Consider the following 23,487-nt stretch of genomic DNA (forward strand, 5'->3'; position numbering starts at 1 on the left):
TAATAATCCGATTTCATTTGATTGATGCTTTTCATGCGGTTCTGGTCACAGGACAATTAAAACCCGCTTTTCCCCAAATGACGTGATATGACTTTGCCGTGGTGGATGGGCTTATATAATTAACAGTACCACTTCTGTACACCCATGCACATTGAATAGTACAGTTTTTTTAACGTCAAACGAACTCCTTAGTCCTTGTTGTATGATTCATTTGTCGTTTGTAGTCGACCACTATTAAATTATGATGCTTACAGCGCCCTCTTTTGCGGCATTTTGTTGCTACTTATTTTTCTTCTGCCATCCATTTTTCCCCTTCTGCGATAGTATTCCGTTGCAATTTGACATCATTCTGTCCAGTGGTGTTATTTCTACAGTGGTTTGAGTTTTTAATTTTTACTGTAATCACCCAGTATACCAGGTGGTGCATCAAAATACGATGATTCTCAAAATGTTCCGTCTAAACAAAAGTTTGGGAATTCCTGCTCTAACAAAGAAAGCGGTAGGTATTCTCACATGGACACACAAGTTTAGCCGAGTCGTTATACATCGATATATGAGAGGGAACGTTTGCATTCACGAAGCTGATTATGTCCTCCCGTAAGGCTATGTACCGCTATTGGTGATTTTTCCACATTTCTATACTTGATGGACCACCAGGACCGCTCTCGGCTACGATTCTGATTGTCTGCCTTAAGTAATTTTCACCACGATCATCCTTACTGAAGGTGTTTACGATCAACAGTAAGAATACGAATACCCTCTCACAAATGTGGACCTACTGGTACTCTGTAACAAGAGAAGTGGTAGGATTTCGCATGTGCGCGAACAGTGTTAACAGAGACGGAGGTTACACTCTCAATGGCACTGGAGACGAGGGAGTGAAAGGCAATTTACAACTTGTACAGACCAGATGGCAATTATAAGAGTCTAAGGGTATGAAAGGGAAGAAGTGGTTGAGAAGGGAGTGAGACAGCGTTGTAGCCTGTTCCCGATGTTATTCAATCTGTACATTGAGCAAACAGAAAAGGGAACCACAGAAAAATTTGTAGCACGTATTAAAGGTCAGGGAGAAGAAATAAACACTTCGAGGTTTGCAAATTACATTGTAATTGCATCAGAGACAGCAAAATACGTGGAAGAGCAGTTAAACGGAATAGAAAGTGCCTTGAAATAAGGATATGAGATAAACTTCAACAAAATCAAAACGAAGGTAGCGGAATGTAGTCGAATAAATCAGGTGATGCTGAGGGAATTAGATCAGGAAATGAAACACTTAGAGCTAAGGATGAACTTTGCCGTTTGAGCAGAAAAGTTACTGATGATGGTCGAAGTAGAGCAGGTATAATATGTAGACTGGCAATGGGAAGAAAAGCGTTTCTGAAGAGTATTTTGTTACCACCGAATGTAGATTTAAGTGTTAGAAAGTCTTTTCTGAAGGTATTAGAATGTAGCAGTGTGTGGAAGTGTAACGTGGACGATGACCAGTTTAGAGAAAAAGACAGTAGAAGCTTTTGAAATGTGGTATTACTGAAGAACGCTTGAGGTTGAGGAGGTAGTGAATAAAGCTGATGAAAAAAGAAATTTGTGGTACAACCTGACTAGAAGAAGGGATCGGTTGACGGGACACATTCTGAGAGATAAGGGGATCACGAGTGTAGTACTGGAAGGAGATGTTGGGAGTAAAAATCGTAGAGCGAGACCAAGAGACGAATACAGTAAGCATATCCAGAAGGATGTAAGCTGCAGTAGTTATTTGGAGATGAAGAGTCTCACATGCGTTACAGTAGCATGCAGAGCTGTATCAAATCAGTCTTCGGACTGAAGACCACAACAAACGACAAGTAATTCTTAAGGGGTTAGACGATGCTAGCACGTGCTCACCGTAACCCTCTGCCCTCCACCCCCGACAAACACAAAGAAAAAAAAGTCACGGCCCGATGGAGGAAGGGGGGAGGGGACCATTACTGCATCATTGCCGATTTCCAGCATTTTCGAATGCGAATCAAGCCTTCGGCTGGTGACGTGATTCCACCAATAGGAGTCAGAACACCAAGCATCGTCACCCGACCAACGAGAAGTTAAAAAGGAAATAGAGTTTCCTCTCGGCAGGCAGTCATCACCCAGCAAAGAAGTGATTATTCACTTCGAATGCTCTAGTTGTGGCTCAGATCTGATCTTCCCCGAACACTGGGTAGGCCTAAATTTTATACGAGGATGGCTCTGCGAAAACTTTTGTTAGGTCCTGGAGTGTCACCCCGGACGATGCGTGGTCCACCCGCCTGTGGAGTCACGAGCTTGGAACTACTGTGCTATGGCAACGTCCTGCCTCGCAGACCTGTAAGCCACTGCGACCGGTGGTAACTGCTGAGCGGCCACTTCTACTGGGATTTCTCCGCAACATTTGCAACGGGCGAGAGGTGGAGAAAAGGCTTGACGGCAGTGTAGGTCTCCGGTAATGAGGGCCAGCCGGTCCTGGCCCGGCCTCTTCTCCCCCAAAACAGTCCGCAGACATCATTTCCGAAAATAGCTGCGCGCCGAGTTGTTTCACTGCGGTTCTCGATCCGCTCGTTCCCTTCCTGTGGTAACGGCGTCGGGCGCAGAAGCCGCTTGGCGGGGAGTGACTCGCAGTTGAAGGCTCTGGCCCACATTATATACACGCTAAAACAATAAATACGCCGCACCATGAAATAATTATCCGAATGGGACGGAAATCAATAGATGTATAAGCTCTAACAACCCTACCACAACAAAGGTCAAATTTAAATAACGATAGTGGTGTTGCTTACGCTGCTAAATACTGCATTTTCGGGCAACATCAGTCATATTATGTGGCAGGTGTAATTAGAGCACAGTTAATAAAGTCATTTCATGTAATAATCAAAAAACTAGGCACTCATCTTTTTGTGTTTCCCACGCTGGTCTCGCCGTAAAATCATGGCTCAATCGTTGAAAATCTAGGTGGTTATGATTCCAAGCTATTCTATATTCAAAAGTTTTGTAGATGCGCTTCTCAAACCATTCTTGGAGATTTAACCTTTCAAAGTTAGCACAATGGTGATGTAGAAAAATAATCAGCACTCCGAATTTAAGTTACACTTCCTTTTAATAGCTTTTATTGCAATATCACGTAACACACAAACATCACTTCACAATACAAAATATACTTGAAAACATCTTCCTCACATTTTATAAGCCAACTACAATATGTTTCTTCCAAACATAACGTCCAAGACTTGACTTTCTCAACGTCCGACTCTCTAACAACGTAGCAACCACCATATCGATGTATCAAAAGTGAAATCAAATCTGAATGTTGTCTCAGAAATATGTTAAGTAGTTAACAGAAATACAGTATAGTATCACTGGTATGCAGAGGTTTAGGTGAGGTACCATAATGGTTACGTAATTCAAGTACCATTACAAAACGAACGAATGATTACATTTCAAGAGAAGTTGGATGATTTATTCTAGAGAATGAGCTTCACAAATTGAAAACGTCGACAATGAGTTGGTGCACCTGTCGCTCTTATGCAAGCATTTATTCGGTTTCGCAATGATTGATCCTGTTGTTAGATGTCCTCTTGAGGGGTATCGTGCTAAATTCTACCCTCTTGGCGCGTTAGATCTTCAAAATCCTGAACTAGTTGGAGGGTCTTGCCCATAATGATCCAAATGTTCTCAGGTGGAAAGAGATCCGGCGACCTTGCTGACCAAAGTAGGGTTTGGAAAGCATGAAGAAGAGCAGTAGAAACTCTCGTCATGCGCTGGTGGGTTCTGGACGACTTGCAATAGAGGGCAACAAAACGGGATGTGGAACATCATAGACGTACCGCTGTGCTTTGGGTGCCGCGAATGACAACCAGAGGGCCTGCTATGAAAAGATATCGCACTCCAACCACTGTTCCTGGTTGCTGGCCCATATGCTGGGTGAGAGTCGGGTTGGTATCCTTCCGCTTTCTAGGGCGGCTCCAGACAGGTCTTCGTCCTGGAATCGCATTCACTAGAGTAGAACTATCTTCAGTGATGAGTCCCGTTTCGAACTGAGCCCCGACCACCAAGGACGTGTCTGGACAGCGGTGGGATATGAACCTAACTGTCATCCACCATACGGCCGAACTACCAGGAGTTATCGTCTGGAGTGCCATATCATTCCATAGCAGGACACCTTTGCTTGTCATCTTCGATACCCTCGCAGTGCAGCGGTACGTCGACATTATTTTACGTCCCATTTTGCTGCCCTCAATGGCAAGCCATCCTGGTCTTACGTTTTAGCAAGATAAAGACCGCCTTCACACGGTGAGAATGTCTACTGCTTGTATCTATACTTGCAAAACCCTATCTTGGTAAGATGGGGCGCCAGATCTCTCCCCAGTTGAGAATGTTTGGAGCATTATGGGCAGGACCTTCCAACCATATCTGTGCTTCGACGATCTAACACGTCAGTTGGACAGAATTTGGCACGATGTTCCTCAGGATGGCATCCATCAATGAGTGACAAGCCGAATAATTGCTTTCTTAAGGATCATCGGTAGACTAGTGCGTTATAGACTTGATCAATTTGAGATCTTTCACCTGAATAAACCATCCAATTTTTCCGAAATAGTAATCATTATTTCTCTGTACATGTACATCACACCTACCAATTTCTCTTCCATTCAGGTAACTCCTTCGTGGCGTGTCATTCTCTTTTTTTTAGAGGGTGTTACATTGCAATTTTACATAAAGTATTACAGAATTTAAATAGTCAGAACGCATTTCAAATATCTGCAACACGAATGTAAATAGCAACACTCATCTATTTGGGAACTGTTGATATCGAGTGATGCTTTCTGAGTGAGGAGTAGCTAGTATTAGGGCTGCACCTTAAAATGCTGGTTAGTGACTTCTGGTCGAGGTACTTCTACGAACTACAGCTCGTGTGGATTTCCAGGTGATTCAGTTAGTTTAGACGAAGGCTGTTCTACCAGTCTACACAAGATTTTCACATTCCTTTGCTTACAACAAAAGGGTATCTGAACCATCACTGCCGATACTCTGTCTCTCTATATCTGTATTATGCTTTCATGCGCCATTAACCAATATCTACTGATAGTATTTTGACGGTGTTAAAAATACTACTTTTTGTTTCTTTCATTGGCAATTACGTCCACTGTAGGAGACGCATGCTCAGTTTGCAAATGTTTCGCTAGAGTGTAGCAGACTGCGGTAACATACCACACAGCGATAGTTTCACAAATGTTTATAGGAAATAAGTCGACGAAACATGTGCTAAGGATTTCCTTGCTGCTGACGGCGTTTGGGGGTGGAATACTATAATCTTCTTTTCGTAATAGTGCAGCATACCGCGAATCTGAATATAACACAACTACACTCCTGGAAATTGAAATAAGAACACCGTGAATTCATTGTCCCAGGAAGGGGAAACTTTATTGACACATTCCTGGGGTCAGATACATCACATGATTACACTGACAGAACCACAGGCACATAGACACAGGCAACAGAGCATGCACAATGTCGGCACTAGTACAGTGTATATCCACCTTTCGCAGCAATGCAGGCTGCTATTCTCCCATGGAGACGATCGTAGAGATGCTGGATGTAGTCCTGTGGAACGGCTTGCCATGCCATTTCCACCTGGCGCCTCAGTTGGACCAGCGTTCGTGCTGGACGTGCACACCGCGTGAGACGACGCTTCATCCAGTCCCAAACATGCTCAATGGGGGACAGATCCGGAGATCTTGCTGGCCAGGGTAGTTGACTTACACCTTCTAGAGCACGTTGGGTGGCACGGGATACATGCGGACGTGCATTGTCCTGTTGGAACAGCAAGTTCCCTTGCCGGTCTAGGAATGGTAGAACGATGGGTTCGATGACGGTTTGGATGTACCGTGCACTATTCAGTGTCCCCTCGACGATCACCAGTGGTGTACGGCCAGTGTAGGAGATCGCTCCCCACACCATGATGCCGGGTGTTGGCCCTGTGTGCCTCGGTCGTATGCAGTCCTGATTGTGGCGCTCACCTGCACGGCGCCAAACACGCATACGACCATCATTGGCACCAAGGCAGAAGCGACTTTCATCGCTGAAGACGACACGTCTCCATTCGTCCCTCCATTCACGCGTGTCGCGACACCACTGGTGGCGGGCTGCACGATGTTGGGGCGTGAGCGGAAGACGGCCTAACGGTGTGCGGGACCGTAGCCCAGCTTCATGGAGACGGTTGCGAATGGTCCTCGCCGATACCCCAGGAGCAACAGTGTCCCTAATTTGCTGGGAAGTGGCGGTGCGGTCCCCTACGGCACTGCGTAGGATCCTACGGTCTTGGCGTGCATCCGTGCGTCGCTGCGGTCCGGTCCCAGGTCGACGGGCACGTGCACCTTCCGCCGACCACTGGCGACAACATCGATGTACTGTGGAGACCTCACGCCCCACGTGTTGAGCAATTCGGCGGTACGTCCACCCGGGCTCCCGCATGCCCACTATACGCCCTCGCTCAAAGTCCGTCAACTGCACATACGGTTCACGTCCACGCTGTCGCGGCATGCTACCAGTGTTAAAGACTACGATGGAGCTCCGTATGCCACGGCAAACTGGCTGACACTGACGGCGGCGGTGCACAAATGCTGCGCAGCTAGCGCCATTGGACGGCCAACACCGCGGTTCCTGGTGTGTCCGCTGTGCCGTGCGTGTGATCATTGCTTGTACAGCCCTCTCGCAGTGTCCGGAGCAAGTATGGTGGGTCTGACACATCGGTGTCAATGTGTTCTTTTTTCCATTTCCAGGAGTGTATAATTGTTCAGCCAAAGACCTAACATTTCCATTTAGCACAGCAAACTGCACTAAAAATGAAGAGTTTTGGAAAGATACATATTGCACTGTATCACTTAAATGAAGCAGACGAAAGGGAACACAGAAGTCTAAAAAATGAGATTGACAGGAATTGTGAAATGGCTAAGCAGGAATGGTCACAACGCAAATGTGAGCCTGTAGAAGCACGCGAACTAGAGGAAAGATCGATGTCTCTTCAGTAACATTAAAGAGACCTTTGCAGAAAGAGGACCAGTTGTATGACTGTCAAGACGTTGGATGGAAAGACAGCACTACCTAAAGAAAGGAAACCTGATAGGTGAATGGAATAAACAAACAGTCTATGCAAATTAAACAAACTGAGGGCAGTACTGGAGAAAGAGAAGGGGGAAGCAGTTGAAAATATTTACGATTCGATAATGCGAGAAGAATGACATAGCACTGTAAAGCCCCTGCAGAAGTCGATGTTCCCGCAGGATTAGCGAGATCTTTTGGAGAGCCAGCTATGACAGAAGTATTCAACCTGGTGTGCAAGATATAGACTGGCGGAATGTACTCAGACTACAGGAACAATGTAATAATTCCAGGTTCAAACAAGGCTGGAGTTGACAAGTGCCAATTTTTCCGAACTATCCCTTTAGTAAGTCATTCTTGCGAAATACCAAAACGAATTCTTTACAGAAGGACTGTAAAATGTGATAGACCTCGGGGGAGATCAATTTGGTTTCCGTAGAAAAGTAGGGACGCAATACTAACCCTACGACTTATCTTAGAAGATAACTTAAAGAAACGCGTTTTGAGATTTAGACAAAACTTTTGACAGTATTGTCTGGACTACACTCTTTGAAATTTTTAAGGTAGCAAGGACAAAATACCGGGAATACAAGAAACAGACTGCAGTTATAAGAGTCGAAGGACAGTGAGACAAATTTTTAGCCCATGCCCAGCGTGCTTCAGTCTATACAGTGAGAAAGCTATGAAAAAAACCATGTAGAGAACTGGAAAAAGATTAAAGTCCAGGGAGAAGAAATAAAAACTTTGAGGTTTTTCAACACACCCTGTAAACCTGTCAAAAACAGCAAAGGACTTAAAAGAAAAGTCAGCGGAATGGACTTTGTAAAAAGGTTACTACAGGAACAACAACTAAAGTAAAATGGTTCAAATGGCTCTGAGCACTATGGGACTTAACATCTGTGGTCATCAGTCCCCTAGAACTTAAAACTACTTAAACCTATCTAACCTAAGGACATCACACACATCCATGCCCGAGGCAGGATTCGAACCTGCGACCGTAGTAGTCGCGCGGTTCCGGACTGAGCGCCTGAACCGCTAGACCACCGCGGCCGGCAACTAAAGTAAATCAAGGGTAATATAATGTAGTATAATTAAATCAGGTGATGCAGAGTGATTTAGATTAGGAACTGGGACACTAAAATAGTAGATGAGTTTCGCTGCTTGGGCATCAACATAACTCATGTGGCCGAAGTAGAGAGAATATAAAATACGGACTCGCAATACGAGGATAAAACATTTCTTAAAAAAGGAATTTGTTAACAACCAAATATCAGTTTAGGTGTTAGGAAGTCCTTCACGAAGGTATTTGTGTAGAGTGTAGCATGGTACTGATCTGAAACGTGGACGATGATAGGGGTAGAACGAATAACAGTTGAGGAAGTACGGAATCGAATTAGGGGAAGAAGAAATTTACAGCACAAATTGACTAAAAGAAGGAATCTGTTGATACGAGATGTCCTAAGGCATCAAGGATTTGTCCGTTATTAATGTGTGTGTGTGTGTGTGTGTGTGGGTGTGTGTGTGTGTGTGTGTGTGTGTGTGTGTGTGTGTGTGTGTGTGTGGGTGGGTGGGTGGGTGGGTGGGAGGGTGGGTGGATGGTTGGTTGGGAGGATTGGGGGGGGGGGGGGGTGTTGGGAGGAAATTATAGAGGGAGACCAAGGCTTCGACACAACAATCAATGTAGGTTATGGTATCTGTGCAGAAATGCAAAGGATAAACTGATATACAGAGCTGCATCAAATCAGTTTTAGAACTGAATATTACAACAGCACCTTCTCTTAAAATATACATTTCCCTAATACGTAAGAATTAATATGAAAACCACCACACAGGAACGTTAGTTTGACGGACACTTCAAACGTCATGGTGGCTGCAAGATTTGTTTCTATCATCCAATTACAAAACATGACTTGTGATGTCACGGAAAAATAGGTGTGTTGTCATGTGAACTCGTAAATGCTGTGGATTGAGCACGCACGAAAAACACTAACCGTCTTAAGCTCAGGACTGAAAACACGAAAAACATTAATCTTGCAGTGAAACCAATAAATCGTATGTGGTAATTTTAAGTGATACATCGCAAACAAGATCTCTTCAAAATTCTTTTTTTTTTTCTTTTTTTCGTTTGTTGCACTGATGTGCCTGAAAACGTTACGTACGCCGCTAAACATGATACCTATAGATCAGTTGTTACGAACTCGGGTGATAATTACTCCATGAGGAGTAGAACGAAACTTCGTGGAGGGTAAAACCAAAAGGTTTCGATTGAGTTTCCGTCACGATACTAAATTATTTTTAAAAGATTGTTACTATTATTACTTTTCACAGGACCGTAAAATTGGTTGCGTAAGTTACCAATAATTAGCTTTTTTATCAATTACTAGCATTAACTCTGACACAATTTGGCGAAGATGGTGAAGGTTACGGCTTGTGAAACGAATGTATGAACAACATCTTGCTCATATACTCGTAGTACAATCGCAACACACATGCTTTGTACCACGCACCGACAACAGTAAAACTGAGTCATACAAATCATATATGCATAACTATCTCACGAAAATCTCTTCTCCTAGTTGTAGGTAGATCCCGCAATGGATCAGAAATTGCATCGTTATTCACTTTTCAACAGATAAACGAAGCGATTGACAGCCCAACACAACAGTAACTATGTAATGACTACTACATTCCTGTGGTGCCCACACCGTTATTATTATTATTATTATTATTATTGGTGGTAGTGGTTAGACATGAAGTATTGGCAGTGTGAAGTCTTCCAATTTCTGCAATTTCACAAGTAAGAAGTCCAGCGATCAGATGATTTAGAAACTGTATGTATAGCGTACAAATTCTAACTTTGTTGGTTTTAAATAGTAGTGAAGGGTCGGGATGTAGCAGGTGTCACTAAGGAGGAAGAATGTTTTGTAACAAGTGTCTATCCTCAATGCAGATAGTTAGCTTTCTTTTTCAGAAGGTGTTTTCAGGTAGCACTCGCGTTTCACTCAGAACTGCATCATTTTCTAAAGAAAAGGTTGTTGAAAATTAAGTGTGCGAATTGTCTCATTGACTCAGTAGTTCGTGTTTCAATAAAACACATTCAAAAACCATACATCATTCATCTTTCGTCATTTTAAAAACAAGACTGTTCAAACCAAAACGTTTTTCATTCTATAGATGAGTTAGACGCCAAAGTTGACTATGATTGGGGGATCATACCTTGGAGTTAGCTTTCGGTGTTATTTTATAATTGATTGTGGAAAGGTAAGTGACATACAGTTTGTAAACGCTGTAAAGTGCCTTGGCACCACAGTTCCGATTGGTAAATGTCACATCTTTCCCCAGTATGGAAACCACGATCGACGCCTGAGCTTCATAAAACGAGAATGTGACCCTCCTAAAGCTGTTAGCATTAACTTTTACAACACACCTTCGCAATAAGTTTAGGTGTAATCACCAAAACCGAGCCGTCATTCACTTTACATAATTTATTCTCCAGTCAAAATAATGATATGATATCGCGACTGCATATCCTGTACATGTCCTCCATCTCTGCGCAATTATTGCAACCCATACCTACCTGAACCAGCCCTAGATTAAGCAGGCTTTGGTATCCCTCTACAATTGTCTACCCACCACGATTACTCCATTTATCTAATTAACTATCAATTGATATTCCAATTTATGTACGTTTAATGTATCACTGCTTTTAATCACGATGTTCGATAAAGCACTTTTATGAAAGCAAAATACGCATTTTCATTAGTTATTCCATCCACCTACGTAATCTTCAACACTCATCTGTAGTGCTACATTTCAAAAGCATCCAGTCAGTTCTGTGCACTGTCATCCACATTTCACTTCCATATAAATTTATACTACGGACAAATAATTTGAAGAAAATCTTCACCACCCAGATTTTGTTTTTTGAATTCGTAGTTAATGTACATGGGGTCTCAAGAAGATTCATTCGTCGTTATAAGACTATCTTCTACAGGAATGAAGACAGAAATTTTAGGTAGATTTTTAACTTATGCATTGGACTCCAAAGATATTCGATTTTCAAAAGGCGTAATTTTTTATACTCGTGGTTCTTACAGCTGACTTCCTATCCATCTTTGTCAAACTAGATCGGCAAATATGTGAATACCTCTATGAATGAATTATCACTGTTTGTTCTTCAGCTGTAATATCAACGTACGTCCAGTATCCTTCTAGAAATGCCGTCCTCCTCCTCCTTCTTCTTCTTTTTCTTCTTCTTCTTTTCCACTACTACTACTACTACTACTGTTATATACATATAAAACCATGGGGTAAAGTCTTGGAAATTGGATGAAATTTTCTGAAAACAAGTATTAATGTTTGTTAGAGAAACTATTCCTTCTGCTGCTAATTTTAATCTTCTATCCTTTCTTCTTCTGCTGTCGTCAGTTATTTTCCTATCCCACAAGTCTGCCATTGTCAGCATCTCATTTCATATTCTAATTCCATGAACAACAACCTACTTAATTCTGTTGCGCTTCACAAGCCTTTGATTACTTCTACTGATATTCATCGTATAACCTCTACTGAGGACACCATTCCTTCCAACTCTCTTGCGTCTCCTTTGCTGTCTCTGACAGATTTCCTTTGCCAGGGACACTTCTTAAAGCCTCTGTTCCTACTGTCTGTACTTTTTGTACCTTTGAGTAATTTCTCCTTAGTTTCTTTTACTGCATGGTCTATATATGAAGGGGTTGGAGAGATATAGTCATAAGCCAGATTGAACTAGTTTTGAGATACAGTGAGTTTAAAGTTCCACAGAGGCCTGAAAATGTTTAATACAAAATAGAAACCTTATTTGTACTGCAAACACTTGCTTAATACTTGTGAAGCATTTTGTTAAATAGTCAAATCTCTGCATGCTGTAAAATATTAATTCTAGAATGATTCTAATTAAGATGTAGTCAACGGTGGTTTATGACTATATCTCCCAAAAAATTGTTTAAAACATAAAGTACGAATTTTTAAGGATTTATTTTAACTACTCTTACACAGCAAGCAGAATATATAATTTTTACACATTAATATATACATATCAGGTATCTGAGATGTATAAATTACTTTTTCATTGATACAGTTACATCAAGGAAGTGTCCGCCCCGGTAGCTGAGTGGTCAGCGTGACAGACTGTCAATCCTAAGGGCCCGGGTTCGATTCCCAGCTGGGTCGGAAATTTTCTCCGCTCAGGGACTGGGTGTTGTGTTGTCCTAATCATCATCATTTCATCCCCATCGACGCGCAGGTCGCCGAAGTGGCGTCAAATCGAAAGACCTGCACCAGGCGAACGGTCTACCCGACGGGAGGCCCTAGCCACACGTCATTTCCATTTCCATCAAGGAAGTTCCTCTACCTCACTATTGTACACGTTATTTCCAGTACATGATCAAAAGAAATCTTGATTTGCTGCAGCTATGTATGGCATAAGAGACAGTACATCATCAGTTTTTTCTGGTTAATTGGTAGTGGCTTTCAGTACTTTATTGGCAGCTGATATGGATTTGGCTCAACTAGCCTTCCTTTCTTTTTGACACAAATATCCACTGACATGAAAGCTTCTCTGTCTGAATTAGAGTGCTTTACACTTAGCTTTAAGGGATCTTCAGACTCACACTTAAATTGAGTAGCTTCACTGAAATGTTGAGGATCTTCAGACGTGGATACTGAATGTTTTGAGATCAGTGTCTTCAGGCCTTCCAAACTTCTGAAGTCTTCTGTTTCCATTTTAGTTGCAATGAAATGTTTTGGACTCGCAGATTTTATTACTTCTGCCCATTCATCTGGAGTGTACACAATTGGACGTCTGTTTCTTGCATACCGTTCAATGCGACCAAAATCATGATTGCAAGGCAGCTTGGTGTGACCTACCACAGGGAAGTAATGCTGGACAGAATCAAATCTTTTGGTAGCAACAAGGGACCTTTCCAAAGCAATAGTAGTCCAATTTTTTACCTGACCCTACAGTTGTCTGTGATTATGTGGAGATATTTTGTCTGAGGATTAGTTATCTCCAAGTACTTCAATAAGCAGCTCCCAACCTCATCTGAACCCTGTCCTCCATCTTTCTTGCTCCACAGAAACATGTAACCCTTATTTGATCCACAGTCATGGATACCGTAGTTGTATCTCCATATTTTCCTCTTGTAAAATGCTGGACCAACTGTTAGTTTAGGTGTGGGGAACGTTTACTGCATGTCCATTACTATCACATGATGATCTCTCGAATTTTCTTTAGCCAGAGCAGTTAAAGGCGCATTCATATTTGTCCTCTGTCAGCCTTTTTGAGATGCAGTTCATATTGTTGTTTCTTTTCTGTAACTTCTTCTGCACATAATTCTGGGTTATTTATTGCAATTAGGAATCCATCACATTTTGAACAGGTGTCACTTTTTGGTAGTTTAAAGCCTATGTTAAATTCAGATACGAAAATTTCTCTGAATTTACTTTCAGATATTACAGGAACCTGCTTTTCCTTGCAGTATTCTGAGTATTTATCTCGAAATAAGGAAGCAATTGTGAGATCCCTATCCAAATACACTTTATTAGGGTTCTGTTGCCTACTGTAATGACTGTTATATTTCGGTATGGCGTTGAGAAATTCTCTAACACTTTGTACAGCTTCATCTTGAAATTTATGTGGGTAGTTTCCATGATTTCCTGAAAGAAAAAAAAGATGAACTTATATCCTCTTCCTAATAGAAATATTTGTATAGTACTCAGTTTGAGTACATCCCTAACTTATAGCACAGAGTAACATACAAACCTCTTCCATCTTCTTTTGGTACTGCAAATCCCTGCTTCATTTGATGTTGCAAATTCCTCACTCTTCGTGCGTATATCTGTAAGCCATGAACCCTTAGGAAAGCTTCCTTGCAGATTATAACTTCTATTCCGCATACCCTCACATTGTAAGAAAATGTAACATCCGTGGATGATATTTTTTTGGAAGTCTTTTTTGGATAGCTTTGAAAGAAATTATGACAAATATAACAAAATAAAATAAATATACAAAATATTAAACCATTTTTTGTATTTAAACAGTGAACAAACCTCTGCTTTTTTGGTTCTATTTTCTTACAGCTCACCAGGTATATATTCTGGGCATTAAAGTTTCCTATGTCCCAAAATGAATGAAAAATGGCTTCTTCCTCTCCAAGCAGTTTTGTGAAGCATTTATTTAAACAAGTACAGGGACTTCCTATAGTAGCAGCCTGAACAGTCTTGTGGGTTTTTAAAGACTTATACTGCTGACCAGCATTTCGTCGACGTTTTGCATTATTTTTCTTCCACTGATCAATATTTCCCTTTCTTTTCCATGAAGGCTTTGGTTTTTCGGGTGATTCTTCATTTACTCTACTTATTTCAAGCTATAATATGAAGAGAAAAATAGTCTAAGAATTTGTGTGAGATATAGTCATAAGCCACACAAATCATTAAATTTCCCTAAAATCACATTAATGAGAAAATATTTTTTACACATCTTTTGCCTTTGAAACTACATTATTGCACCATTAAGCAGTAATATAAATGTGCCCATCAAGTTTCATCATTGGCTCTGAGCACTATGGGACTCAACTGCTGTGGTTATCAGTCCCCTAGAACTTAGAACTACTTAAACCTAACTAACCTAAGGACATCACACACATCCATGCCCCAGGCAGGATTCGAACCTGCGACCGTAGCAGTCGCACGGTTCCGGACTGCGCGCCTAGAACCGCGAGACCACCGCGGCCGGCGTTTCATCATTAACACACAGAAAGGCTGTCAAATGCATTGGCAATATTGAGAGAAAGAAAGTCACAAGCCACAGACCCGAAATAAACCGTTTTATATACTTACCGAAACATCATCTGAGCTGGAACTGCTGGTTGATGGATGCTAAGATTCATCACTGTCAGGATCCAAAGGGTAAAGCTCTTCGCTTCTGCTACTGTCTGCGTCAAATATGCGTTGAAGACCCAAAGACGCTTCAGACATTCCTGACCCACCTGCCATTTTGCCGTGGCTTGTGACTATGTATCTTCTGAAACTACCACCAGATAGCACAGCATACAACTGCACTCCATCATAGCCTGCCATCTGTTGCAGTAACATCGAACTTTTTCAACACATTGTGAAGAAGACATTGTTAAGAATGCCGCAACATGAAAAACTCAATTTCGTGAAAGTTGTGGCTTATGACTATATCTCTCTGAGCCCTTCATATCCATAGATACTATAAAACTGTATGTGTGTATGTATGTTCCTCATCTGCTTCTAAACCACTGAAGCGAAATCAGCCAAACTTGGTACACACGTCACTTACTGTCTGGAATGAACCACTGTGGACGTAAGAACTAGCTCCCTTTCAAATGGATGGGGGTGAAACAGTATAGTAACTCGTGGTGCTCAAATAGGCAGACTATAATCATCTAGTATTTGAGAATGAGATCACTTAGTGACTTGCAACAAACTTTACGTATAATTTCAAACGAGAGTTTTTCACGCTCACGCTCTCCACAAAATGATGAAAGGAAGAAAGTTTCTCGCAAGCACATTTTCACTTTTTACGCATTACCACTGCAGTAACAGGCATGACGTTTCATTTTATTGCTACTTTACGACTAACCCCACTCGAAACACATTTTGCGCGTGTTATTCACATATTCCGTTCAATGTACCTGCAAAAATATATGATTATACGACACATAGTTCAGAAGATATGACGTCATAAACAAAGAGCTGCGTGAAAGCGAAACAGCAGGGCGAAATTCATTATAGATGCACGTGAAATATGTTAAATATAGGTTACAAGTAAGTACGTGGGAAAGCCACTCCTAAATCCGTAGATCGATTTCACCCACAATTGGTGCACAAATTAGCTTGTATCTGGAAAGGAAGACAGTGGGCGTGGGGAAGATGGGGGGAGAACCAAGAACGTCAAACTAAGATGGAGCTGATAGTGTGGGAAGGTAAGGTAAAGAGGGACATGGAAAGACAAAGAGGGGTAAAGAGGAGATGAACAGGGAAGGAGAGGCAGAAACATACAGACCAAGAGAAGGTGGACAGAGAGATGGAGGAGGAGCAGATGAAAAGGGTGAGTATGGGTACATAGAGTTGGAGAGGGGTAAGAAGAGATGAACATAGAGAGGGGGAAGAAGAGATGGACAATGAGTGGAGAGAGGAGGAGTTGGACCTGGAGAGGGGAGAGCATGAGATGCGCAGAGGAGAAGGAGCGGATGGACAGAGGGGGAGGAACGAGATGGAATGAGAGGGGGGGACGGAGGAGAAATACTAATAGAAGATTGGATTAGCTTGTAAATAAAATAAAATGGGAGATAGGCTACAAGCCTGTCTCACACCTTCCTCACCCATGGCCTTACTTTCATATACCTCGACGCTTACAACTTCCTGTCCAAGTCGTAGTTAATCTTTCTCACACTGCAGTTTATGCGTTATACCTTCTGAATTTCAAAATGTGTTTTCCAGCCAACATTATTAAACTATTTATGTAAATCTACAAAGGCTCTAAACGTGGGATTCTCAACCTTCAATCTGTCTTCTAAGATACTTCGTTTGATCAATACTGCCTTGCGCATTCCTGTGTTTTTCTTCAATTCAAAGATATTTTACGTTAGAAATATGAAATGCTGCCTATGTATTACTCGTCGGATACAATTCGATGAAGAATTCAGTATTAAGTTACACTCTACTGGTAAGCTGGACTCTTTATTTTGAGGTGAACGTTGTACCTACTGGAAAGTCTGAGACCGTAAGAAGTTGCTCTAAATCACGTATTCTGTCATGTCACATGGTAATGACAAACTGTTGGAGTTCAATAGTCCTTGCAGTACACGCAGCAGCAACAAAACATGAGGGTCGTTCCGTCTATCAGGTACCGAGGTATATCGGCGAGTATCAAACGTCACACTATCTATAGTGCCTTTCCAAGGTAAGTACTCGTCTTCAAAACTGCAACACCGCTCCATTTTCAAAACTGTAGAATGAATCAAGTAGTTGGTGTATCTCACATATGCCTGTTCTGAAGTTCATTATTCGGTAGGATCCGCTGAAGTTCTTACGTAAGTAAGGTCTTCCTATCCAAAATGAATCACCGCAGCATCTGCTCTAAGCCGCATCTTTTAAATGGTACAGCGTCATTTGATCGGTGATAATAACTAGATACCCCTTGTACAGCGTTACTGGAAAGTGCAATGACTGTGAATTAGAACACTACCCTTCTGTGCTTCCGAAACAATGAAAAACATTGAAACGTTTTATGCGTCAAAGGCCAGTTTTCAACGCTGCATGCACATTTAGACTTTTTGTTTCACATTAGCAATTATGTAAACACGAGTACCACAGAGCCATTACCCTCGTTTAAGTGAAAGTTTACGCAAACCTACCAGGGCTATTTTTTAAAAACCCCACATTTGTTTCTGTTTACTGCACTGCGAAAATGGGATAATCATGTTTGGTCACAAACAACCGCTAACATTATTAAACTGCCCGCCACTTGGATTATTTTGAACGCATTTCTCTAATTAATGCGGTCATTACGCAGCAATGTTCGGTATATCCATCGCTGCGTTTGCAGTGTCAGTTCACAGCTCTGCTGGTATGACGTGACAGGCATTCGCCAAACGATTTTCTTTTACTAATTATTGTAAAACGCTTCTGTTGAGTTTCAAGACGAGTACAGAGAAATTTCTGGAATGAAACCACTAGCGGCACGATATCTACTACACGTTTACACTACTTTACTTCCTTATCTTTTTCTTTTGTATATATCAAACAAAGTTGCATCATTAGGAAATTGCAGCGAAATACAGGAAGATCTGCAGCGGATAGGCACTTGGTGCAGGGAGTGGCAACTGACCCTTAACATAGACAAATGTAATGTATTGCGGATACATAGAAAGAAGGATCCTTTATTATATGATTATATGACAGCGGAACAAACACTGGTAGCAGTTACTTCTGTAAAATATCTGGGAGTATGCGTACGGAACGATTTGAAGTGGAATGATCATATAAAATTAATTGTTGGTAAGGCGAGTGCCAGGTTGAGATTCATTGGGAGAGTCCTTAGAAAATGTAGTCCATCAACAAAGGAGGTGGCTTATAAAACACTCGTTCGACCTATACTTGAGTATTCCTCATCAGTGTGGGATTCGTACCAGGTCGGGTTGACAGAGGAGACAGAGAAGATCTAAAGAAGTGCGGCGCGTTTCGTCACAGGGTTCTTTGGTAAGCGTGATAGCGTTACGGAGATGTTTAACAAACTCAAGTGGCAGACTCTGCAAGAGAGGTGCTCTGCATCGCGGTGTAGCTTGCTGTCCAGGTTTCGAGAGGGTGCGTATCTGCGTAAGGTATCGAATACATTGCTTCCCTCTACTTGTACCTCCTGAGGAGATCACGAATGTAAAATTAGAGGGACTAGAGTGCGCACGGAGGCTTTCCGGCAGTCGTTCTTCCCACGAACCATACGCGACTGGAACAGGAAAGGGACGCAATCACAGTGGCACGTCAAGTGCCCTCCGCCACAAACCGTTGGGTGGATTGCGGAGTATAAATGTAGATGTAGATGTAGATTTTGATGGCATTCAAATGACCACAGTGCACTGAACTTTGTACGTAAAATAGAAGCAGAGCTATCTACAAGCAGCATCAGACCTAACGTCACTATAACTAACTCCGTCCTTACAGACCTCATAAGACCCAACGGTACAGACCGACCGCCATGTCATCCACAGCTGATAAGCGTCACTGGATGCGGATGTGGAGGGACTTGTGGTTAGCACACTGCTCTTCCGGCAGTTGTCAGTTGGCAGTTTTCATGACCAGAGCCGCCAATTCTCAGTCAAATAGCTCCTCAATTGGCCTCATAAGGGCTGAGTGCACCCCGCTTGCCAACAACGCTCTGCAGACCCGGACGCCGTGTCATCCAAGGACTAGCCGAGCGATTAATGTCAGTATGTAGGTTGAAAATTATTTAAACCGACAAACTTTGGTAGGCTGTACGGGACACTAAAACAACCTTTTTGTTTTACGTCATAAGTACCTATGTACACTTTTTAATTCGGTGAAGACAGTAACCATTCTCAGCACTCGTGCAGTTGTGCATGGCATAAGGGCGAATCACACGAATGTCAGAAACTGCCTTCACGTGCAGTTGTTAATCGTTTTGACTTACAGCGTAGGCACAACTTGGAACCAGATGATTACACATGTAGAGCTCCCTCGGGCATGGGTGTGTGTGTCGTCCTTGGCGTAAGTTAGTTTAAGTTAGATCAAATAGTGTGTAAGCTTAGGGGCCGAAGACCTCTGCAGTTTGGTCCCTTAAGACCTTACCACAAATTTCCAAATTTTCCATAGCTGATTCACCCTGTATGCGTATACACTGAGATTAAGACAAATTTTCTTATTTGTTGAAAATTCCCTTTTTGTGTTACATCTTATCAGTAGAGAGTTTTCGAAAAAATTGTTTGCAGAGAGTGTTTCACCAGGATAACGTTGAAAAATAACATCGGCAGCCCACTTCAAAACAAAAGATACCATGTTGCGGTACTATCTGAAAATGTAGCATAGGCAGAAATAAAGTCAGTCTCTTGGAACAGATACCTTCAGGATTAGTTTAAAACTCTCTGCACAGGAGACCAAATTTTGTAACTAACTTTAATAAAGTGCACCGCAAGTACTACAAAAAGGTGTAAGTCAAATAGTAAAGTTAGACGTATTCAAGCATCTAATGAGAAATTTCAAGAAAATGGGTTAGAAAAATTTCTTATCAATAAAAGAACACTCCAGGGCAAATAGAATAACGAAAATATTTACTGTAAGTATTACATTTCAAGCAAATACAAACTAATGCATTAGAACACAGTAGTGGATTCAGCATGGTTCGGCGAAAGTGAATGCCCAGCGCAAAATTATAAATCAGACAAATTAGAGATATTAGAGAGAAGAATCACAACAAAATATGAGGTGCACTGAGAAGCAAAGAAGCCTGGTAATTAAAAGGTATTCGTGATATATACCAGGAAGTGGATAAAAATCACAGAAAGAAGGATTATTTATAGAAGATGAATTATAAGACGTTGACAAAAAAGATCTTTAAGTATCCCTGAATGAAGAAATTAAGAAACTGGATCCGAGAAGATGAAAAAAAGGTTCTAGAAGATGCACAACATAAAAGCAGAGGAGGCAGGTGAAACACATCTTCAGAAGGTAGTGTTGCAATCAGAAGGATTCAAAGGCAGGAACAGTGCGACGACAAATGCGAAAATGTCTGAGGAAAGAAAATAAGATACTCGATGAGAAGGAGTTGAAATTGTTACGTGGTCTCCATTTGGCCAATACGGAAGGCAAAATGGAGAACTTTAATTGTAAACAAGACTAATATATAAAAGAAAAGACCATTGTAATTTAAGGAATCTCGGTTGCTAAATCAGGCAGGTTGAGGGCAGACGGGTGTCGAGATCGCTCCTGGAGGAACGCAGCAGTTACTGCCGTAGAGCATAAGGTATGTAGACCGATTCTCCATGTGGTCTGCCAATGAAGCAGGCTTTAGCCCGATTTATTCTTCGATAAACACTATATGCAAAATCTGATATGTTTCAGATGATATTCACATGCTCTGTGCCACATTAAGGTGACGTTCTGGTGAGCACAGTGTATAAAAAATACGTGATCAGGCTATGGCGATTGCTTTCTCGTATGAAGACAAAGAAGTATCATATGCATATACACTACCTGGTAAAAAATTAAGCACCCGTAAGATATGGGCGGAAGTCAATGTATGAAAGTCAGGCAAATGAAAATCGAATACCCACCAGATCGGAGCCATGAAATTGTTCCATAGAATAGTAATCACCAGACCCGTTAAGACAATTATCGTACTGGAACAGGAGACGATCAGTGCATGTTTCGTAGAACACGGTCGGCCACTGACGAATCCACAACCGTACCCACTCCTTCACTCCCTCATCCAACTGAAACCTACGTCCACGAAAGTCTTCCTTCTGGTCACCAAAGACGTGAAAAGGTGAAAGATACTGGCTGTAAGGAGGATACTGCAGAGTTTCTCAACAGAATTGCTGAAGCGTAACCATCGTCCGATTGGCAGTGTTTGGGAGGACGTTAACGTGCAGCAGGATGATTCCGTATTCGCACCGCTCGAGGGCAAACGGCAAAATTAACAGTGGAAACATTCCACATCTCTCCTGCCAAAGGAATCCAAAGCTGTCCACACAAGTTCCGGTAAGATCATGGTGATCTACTTCTTCGACTGCAGGGGCTGTCTGCTCATGGGTTTCTTCTAACGGGGAGCCGCAGTCAATGCGCAACGCTCTGAAGAAACTTTACAGAAACTGCGAGGCGTCATAAAGTCAAAACGGCCAGGAATGTTGTCGGGTGGAATGACCCAGTAGCACGATAACTTCGTTCCGACACTGTCAAATGGACGAAGGCTACGCTTGAACGATTTAATTGGGAAACACAGCAACATCCTCCGTATAGGCCGGATCTTTCAACGTGTAATGTTCACGTCTTTGGCTACCTCGAGAAAGATATAGGTGGACATCGGTTGCAGTCGCACAAGGAAGAGAAAAAGTGGATGCGGTTGTGGATACGACAGCGGCCGACCACATTCTATGAGACACGAATTGATCGTATCGTATTGCGGTGGGCTGGTCGGGGTGGCCGAGCGGTTCTAGGCGCTACAGTCTGGAACCGCGCGACCGTTACGGTCGCAGGTTCGAATCCTGCCTCGGGCATGGATGTGTGTGATGTCCTTAGGTTGGTTAGGTTTAAGTAGTTCTAAGTTCTAGGGGACTAATGACCTCAGAAGTTAAGTCCCATAGTGCTCAGAGCCATTTGAATCTATTGCGGTGGGATAAATATGTTAACGCATCTGGTGACTACTTTCGAGTGGAACAATTCGAAGGTCCCGTTATGACGGTGGTTTGGTTTTCATTTGACTGCCCCTAATAACTTCGTATACATCAGTCGGTATGTACATTATGTAAACCGTCAGGCTGGAGTCAGTCAGTTGATTTTATACCGGCGTATCAACAAGCGCCGGCACGAAGATGAAGAACACAAGAGCAGAGAAGGCTGTGAGACGACGTCAGCCGATATCTCGCTGACTAGGACCGCACCACGTCAGGAGCAGCCTCTAAAAGAGGAGAATATAAGCATCACTCCCACCAGCCTCGGCCACACAGCACTAGACCGGCAGTGAAGCACTACGCCGGCCTCGGTGGCCGTGAGGTTCTAGGCGCTTCAGTCCGGAACCGCGGGACTGCTATGGTCACAGGTTCGAATCCTGCCTCGGGCATGGATGTGAGTGATGTCCTTAGGTTAGTTAGGTTTAAGCAGTTCTAAGTTCTAGGGGACTGATGACCTAAGATGTTATGTCCCATAGTGCTCAGAGCCATTTGAAGCACTACGATAGCCGTTATTACGATCCATATCAAAAATGGTTCAAAAGGCTCTGAGCACTATGGGACTCAACTGCTGTGGTCATTAGTCCCCTAGAACTTAGAACTACTTAAACCTAACTAACCTAAGGACATCACACACACCCATGCCCGAGGCAGGATTCGAACCTGCAACCGTAGCAGTCGCACGGTTCCTGACTGCGCGCCTAGAACCGCGAGACCACCGTGGCCGGCCGATCCATATCCATTGCTTGTATGGACGTAGTATATAGAGAAAGACACTGAATGTTTGCCTGTCGCTCATCGCTTGCGACATGTTCTTGTAATATAAAGTTAAGTATTGTCTATCTTCTTTATTGTAATCGAAACTACACTCATGCTCATAAATTAAGGATATTGCAGAATGTGATGCCACACAACGTGGCACTACACAAAACTGGCGCTAATAGCATAGGCACATAGGGAACACACACGACACAGATCTGTAAAAAAATGGCTCTGAGTACTATGGGACTTAACTTCTGAGGTCATCAGTCCCCTAGAACTTAGAACCATTTAAACCTACCTAACCTAAGGAAATCACACACATCCATGCCCGAGGCAGGATTCGAACCTGCGACCGTAGCGGTCGCGCGGTTCCAGACTGTAGTGCCTAGAACCGCTCGGCCACCCCGGCCGGCACAGATCTCTAAGTCCATGGTATTGGTGTTATCAATATGGGATACGAACACCATGCACACGTATACAAGCCGCACAACGGGTTGGCATACTCTGGATCAGGTGGTCGAGCAGCTACTGGGGTATAGCCTCCCATTATTGTACCAGTGCCTGTGGGAGCTCCTGAAGTGTCCTAGGGGTTTGAAGACGTGGAGCGATACGTCGACCGAGGGCATCCCAGACGTGCTCGATGGGGTTTAGGTCTGGA

The sequence above is a fragment of the Schistocerca americana genome, chromosome 6, assembly GCF_021461395.2.
Source record: "Schistocerca americana isolate TAMUIC-IGC-003095 chromosome 6, iqSchAmer2.1, whole genome shotgun sequence".
Classification (NCBI taxonomy): Eukaryota; Metazoa; Arthropoda; class Insecta; order Orthoptera; family Acrididae; genus Schistocerca; species Schistocerca americana.